The following is a 6,580-nucleotide window of genomic DNA, read 5'->3' as shown; positions in this document are numbered from 1 at the left end:
ACAATTTTTTTGGGGAGATAGCAGTAAGTTGCGGGAGTGCTGTGGGAAAAAAATGCACTATGTTGGGAGGTTGGCCTACTGGACATCCTTGCGCAGTTTCTGAGCTGAGCGGGATGGTGGGTAGCTAGGGAACTTCTCATGAAAACTGTGCAGTTTTATTGGCGAGCAGCAGGTCGACAGACTAGGTGAATGGCTGGAAAAACTGCGAAATTTTTTGAGGGAGACAGTGATGGACACAAGGTTTTTTTTCGGCATGTCTGTGCAGTTTCTCCACTCAGCAGGGCGGGCATGCTTTGCATCTTTTGCGCAATTTTTTGGGGAAGTGAGTCCCAGGGTCACTGCCCGGTCAAACTCTCTGACCAGTTGGAGGTTTGATTGATGTGCTTGCAGGCAGCGCAGATTGAAATGGCTTGCTGGGAAACTTCTGCGTTGTTCTGGGTGATAGTCAGTTGAGTCGCTTCCAAGGTTGCGCAGTGCAAACTGAGAGCTGAAACTGTGCAATGCAGCTCAGCCGATGTCTGGTTGTTGGAGGATGGTCCGATCGACAAAGCTTCAATAAAATGACTAACTGTGTGAATGAGTGACTTTGTACATGTATGATCTCGTGAACACACACTCAACATGACTTGACAACAAGACACTTTGAACCAACAAGACAACATACACTCAGTGTGACTGACCGATGGTGTGAGCGACAAGCGTGACACTTGTGATAGATCGTTGAATGACCACAACGACGCTTGAGCAACAGTGCATACAAATTCATGTGTGAGTGCGACGGATGTTTACATAGTGGGAAAAACGTGTACACATGAAGGTGGACATTGTGCATGCCTAAAACATGATTGCAAGCATGACATTGTGACCAACATGCAAAAATATGTTTGTTGAACGGTCAAGCGAGGAGGGTGAAAAGACTCAACACGAGCTCACAGGATGAGCCCGAGTGCTTGCAAACATCAAGACAAAACCCAAGGAAGGCTCTAAGAATAGATGTAGGCCAAAATTTTGGAGGGTTTTGCAGCCGCTACAACACTTGGCAACTCACTAGTTGAACTTCGACTTCTCTTTTTTTTTTTTCATTTACAGCACAGGGCCTTGGTCTTTCAGGGAGTATTTAATCATTGTGCGGGTTACTTCGGCTTTCCCACTTACCCCATGGATAGACATGGTTCACCTTTTGCCAACTCAGTCAAACACAAAAACAAGTTTCATCTTGATCACAGTGTTTCGAAATCGGGAAGGGTAGTTTGGTTCGCAAGTTAAAAAAAAAAATAGAAGTATACGTTTTCATCTTTAGTGTTGCTCCACTGCCACCAGGCCTAGGCAGTACCCCAATGGAGTCAAGCAGGAACACACGCATTTCTCCACTACAAGAAACCCTGGTCAATACCTCAATGGAGTTGCATGCTTCACCTCTCTGCGCAGAAAGCCTTTCTCTTCTTTCGCCTTTGTATTTTTTAAGATGATTGTGCATAGGCACTTATTCATTTCTTTGGGGCGGAAGAGGGATCCTGACTTATTGAGAGCAGAAAAGGTTGTTATTTCGAAGAATCATTTAAGACCTCTGACATAGATTTTCTCGTTTAGATTTTCCCCTTCTCTGTTTCTACTAGTTGGATGAGATTGAACACACAAAATAGAGGGCTGAGTACAGACATGGGGTTTCCCAGTGTGGACACAGGTTCATGGTTGGACCCAAACTTCGCTTGCAGACAGCTTTTATTTTCCATCAAGACTTCATCGATCGAAGGTTTAACCAAGCACAGAGAGGATGAACCGAGCACTGGCCAAGTGTTTTAGTGTCACAAGACTCTTTAGATCTCAGCCACATACTCATTCAAAAGCCAGAACTCAGTAGAGGGTAACACTTAATTACAAAACTAAAAATATCATGATAGTAGGAAAACAAAACAAAACGAAACAAAAATAGTAAGAAAATCAAACAAAACAACAAGCAAGCAAAGCGAGCAAGCAAACAAACACTACTCCTACTCCTACGTTAAATAGTGCATGGGTCTACTCATGTGAAGTGATATTTCCAATGCAGCCACCGGTGCATTGGTTGGCCCATGTTAGTGAAGGCATGGTTCATGAGAAGCATAGTCAAGTGAACCAGCAAACATAAAAGATATAACAATGAAATCCAACACACTCCGAGTTTAAACGCATCCACAAAAAAGAAAAGAGTGAAAGAGTGAAAGCACAAGACAAACCCTCTATGGACTTACCATGGTGTTGTGACACACTGCATACAGATGATAAGCATATGCACTCTCTTGACTATGGAAGACATGAAAACATGAGAAAAAGAGACAACTTACTCCTTGCGAGTGTGCTTGTTGTGAATGATTCCTCCAGTGCACAAGTGATGGGATCATGTGATTCCGATGGAGGAAGTGAAATCTGTGTGTTGGATTGATCCTCAATGCATACGAATGAGTGATGAGGAGCCTTGGGTGTTTCACAAATTTTCTGATTAGAAGTGGAACTAACCTTAGGATAGCGAGGACCTAACATAACCATCATCTCAGGCTGAAGTGCCTCGACAGTGTGCGAGGTTTCCACTTCATCAACAGATAGATAATCAGAGACCAGTGGCTTAGACAGATTAACAACAAGTGAATCAACATCGTGATCATATGAAGAAGTACAGATCACGACAACCATGCTTAGAAAATTCAAGATGTTTATCGGCATCCTCATGATTTGATGAATCATACAAAGGGGTAGATGACAAGCAAGAATGTTCACGCCCTGCGTTTCTGAAAAAACGGATGAAAAATCAAGTGGATTTTAATGAACGATTTGTCCTCTCCATTATCAAATGATCCACTGACATCAGGTGTGTTCTACGTATGGTCGGAAGCAGATGCATCTGTGGATGGATTAACACAAGGACAATCGGGGATAACAGAATCACCAACGATGTAAGGAAAAAGTGGAGGAGGTGCGGATAGAAGGAGGTCATCCTTCACCGCGGGTTCATGCTCATATGCTTGGTCATACTCTTCGTGAATGACAGTGCAGGTTGGTTTTGTTGGAAATAATACTGAGAGGGGGGGTGAATCAGTATTATCAGATCAGATAAAACTTTTCAATTTCATACTCAGAAACATATACGCGACTTCAGATAAGTGAACCCGCGTGTACACGCGACTGTGTCTAATGAAACTAGCGTATACCCAGAGATCTTATAATTCAGTTAGCTTAATCTTCAGTAAATGCATCAGAACATTATTAAGCAATTTAACAGTAAACAGGCGCAGTATAACAGAACAGAACATCACACAAGAGCCACACACATGAACACCATGATATAAGGTGGAAACCCAATGTGGGTGAAAACCACCTGCTGCAATTCGTCTCTTTCTTCTTTAATGAGAAACTTCTTTTACAATGTACTGGTGCAGTCCTTTACCAGTACGCAGGCTACAACCTGCAGAGGGCTACAACCCTCTCTCGTTTTCCAACTACTTCTGGAAGGGAGTTACAACCCCCTCAGCTCTTGTACTAGCTGATCCATTTACTAGTACGTAGGTGCTGACCCTACAACCTTCAGGGACCACGTTTCATCAATTTTCAAACTGGATCCAAGAGTACAAAGCAAACATTACCGCAATACAATCATCAACTTATACTTGCATCATAATTCATTAAACAACCCAATACCGAATCACTGAAACCCTGTCATCAAGAACACAGAACCCAAACCAGAATCCAGAACTCTGCAACAACCACCAGAATCAGCAGCAACCTGAAATATTAACCCTTATCATGCATACGCTACTTCACTGTACCAAAACCGCGTGTATACGCGCTTTCTCCAAAGGCAACCCGCGTGCAGATCTAGAAATGATTACTTCTGCCTTCGCTGTCAGATCCGACCCTTACCAAGCGTCCCGAACAGATAACCAGCAATACCAGATCCTCTCACTGTGTCAGACACTCACAATCCATACACCTTTGCCTAGTGATCTTCTCCTTATATAGCCTTAGGCCTTGTTCAATACCAAGAGCCAAAACCATAGAAACACAATACCATCAACCTCGAAACTAGGGATCAACACGTCCGTCGAGACATTATGGTCCAAAACCATAGGCACAACTTCCAAGGTCTAACTACCACGGACCAAAGGTACTTTTCACATGTACGCGCTTTTACTGAAGCCAACCTGCGTGTACACGCGGATTCTCCTTGCTGAACCTGCGTATATCTCTTTCTTGTCCTGCTGTACTGAGATCTGTCCTCTGATCAAGTTGCCATCACCTGTACCAACCTCTGAGCACCTGTACCAACCTCTGAGTGAGTTGCCATCAAGGACAACACTTGAAACATAATGCCAACAATCTCCCCCTTTGGACTTGATGGCAACCACCACACCAAGTCACTCTCCCCCTTTGACATCAAGGGCAAAGGGCGTACCAAGATATGCTCTTCTTTGGTATACCTTCTACTGTCCATACTGCTGTCCATACTCCCCCTGAGTACATGCTGAAGTTTCTGATTTGGCTCCCCCTTTGTATATGCCAAAGTGTACCAATCTATCCACGCTCCCCTTGAGCAGATGCAAGTTCTAAGACCAGCCATTCAGATCTGTATCATAAGCATCAGCCTGCAATACCATTCCTTTGATCAAACAACAAGATGTATCATCAACTTCTAACCATAGTGCCAACAATGAATTATTTGAAGAATATTCTCCCCCTGAGTGTGAGCCAACCATGTCTGAACCATTTCCTGAGTCTGTTCTGCTCCCCCTGAGCCTGAGCCAACCATGACTGAAACTGGGTCTGTTCTGCTGCCCTTTCTCCATATACGCGACTTTGCAGCCTGTAACTCGCGTATATACGCGACTTGTCTTCATTATATCAGCGTATGCAGGATGGAATACTGAATTTCATCACTTTCAGATTCCCCTGTGTCTGTTATGTCAGCTGACTGAGTTATCCCACACCTTTCTGTCTCTGTCTTCTTCAATTCCTGCAACTGTGATGATGTATGGTCCCCTTGTCTTGAATTTTGAAATCTGCTCCTGCATTCCCTTGCTTTATGCCCATAGTTGTTGCATGTATAACACCTTATATTTTTCATGTTCCTTCTATCACAATCAATTGCTTTGTGTCCATATGCATTGCAAGCAAAGCAATACCCTCTGAAATACCTGGGATGCGATGATCTTTCTTGAACCATTCTACTTCTGCATCTGGCTGCAATATGTCCAAGATTATGACATACATAACATTCAACATTATTCAGCGGAGGAAATAATCGTCTATCACGTCCATAGTTAGGAGTAAAGGATCTTCCTTGAGGAATTTCTTTCCTTGGTTGTTCCTTGAGCATTTCAAATTTCTCATTAGAGTTTCTTGCCTCACCTTGTGAACTAGATTCACCTTCAACATATTCATGAAAACCAAGACCAGTCTTGATAGCAGGAGATCTTTGACTATTAAGAATATCATCCAAGACTTTAGAACTATCTTGAAATCGTAAGAGCTTATCCTTTTCCTCTAGTTTACCTTTCAAGATATTTACCTCAACTTGATGTTTTTCTTCCTTTTTCAGATACTGCTTCCTTAGGTCTTCTTCAACTTTTCTCCCTTCTTCCACTTGTCGCTTTAGTTTGATCACTTCATGTTTTTGATCTTCAAGATCTTCTTTTAGAGAGAGGATCTTTGATTCAAGTCTCTGAATAGTTGTGCTTTGATCTTTTGCTATATCCTGCAATTTCTCCCTTACCCTGGTTTCTGTCTCCAATTGTTCTTTTAATTTGGCAACTTCTTTAGTTTCTGCATTCTTCTCTTCATGTGCCATGAGACTTTTAATATCCTCGCTATTATTGGATGAAGCATTCTTCTTCTTATGTGCCATGAGACTTCTAATATCTTCACTATCATTTAATGTACTTTTAATATGGGTATAATAGCTTCTACCATCTTCTTCATATATCTTTCCTTTGTTATGAGGACATCTAGCAGCATAGTGACCAACTCTACCACATAGAAAACATTTGAAAGGTAGCTTATCTTTGAACCGTCCAGTTCCCCGTTCAAGATTCTTGACAAAATTTACCTCATCTTCTTCCTCTGATACTTCGAATGCGGCCTCTGGTGGTACCTCTTGTCGCATTTCAAAAGCAGTTAAGATCCCGTGAAGCTGTGACATGGTAATTTTCTGCACATTCTCCTTTTCTTCTATGGCAGATACTTTAGAATCAAATTTAGTAGACAGAGATCTCAAAACCTTTTGAACTAAGACAACTTCCTCAAATTCTTCACCCAGATCCCTCATACAATTCACAATCTCATCCATACGCAGGAAATAATTAGCTATGCTTTCATTACTTCGCATCTTAAGAGTTTCATACCGGATTCTAAGAGTTTGAAGCTTTGCTATTTTTACCTGATCATCTCCTTCGTAGCTTGTAACGATTTTGTCCCATATTTCCTTAGCTGATTTGAAATGCATGATCTTCATAAATTCTGATTGAGTCAAAGTACTCAGTAGGACATTAACTACTTTGGCATTGAGCTCATATTGCTTTTTCTCTGCTGGATCTGTAGGAGTTGCTGATGG

The sequence above is a fragment of the Pinus tabuliformis genome, chromosome 1_2 (genome assembly GCF_031772625.1).
Source record: "Pinus tabuliformis cultivar Carrire ecotype Pingquan chromosome 1_2, CPIR1, whole genome shotgun sequence".
In the NCBI taxonomy this organism is placed as follows: Eukaryota; Viridiplantae; Streptophyta; class Pinopsida; order Pinales; family Pinaceae; genus Pinus; species Pinus tabuliformis.
Note: the sequence above shows the minus strand (reverse complement) of the source record.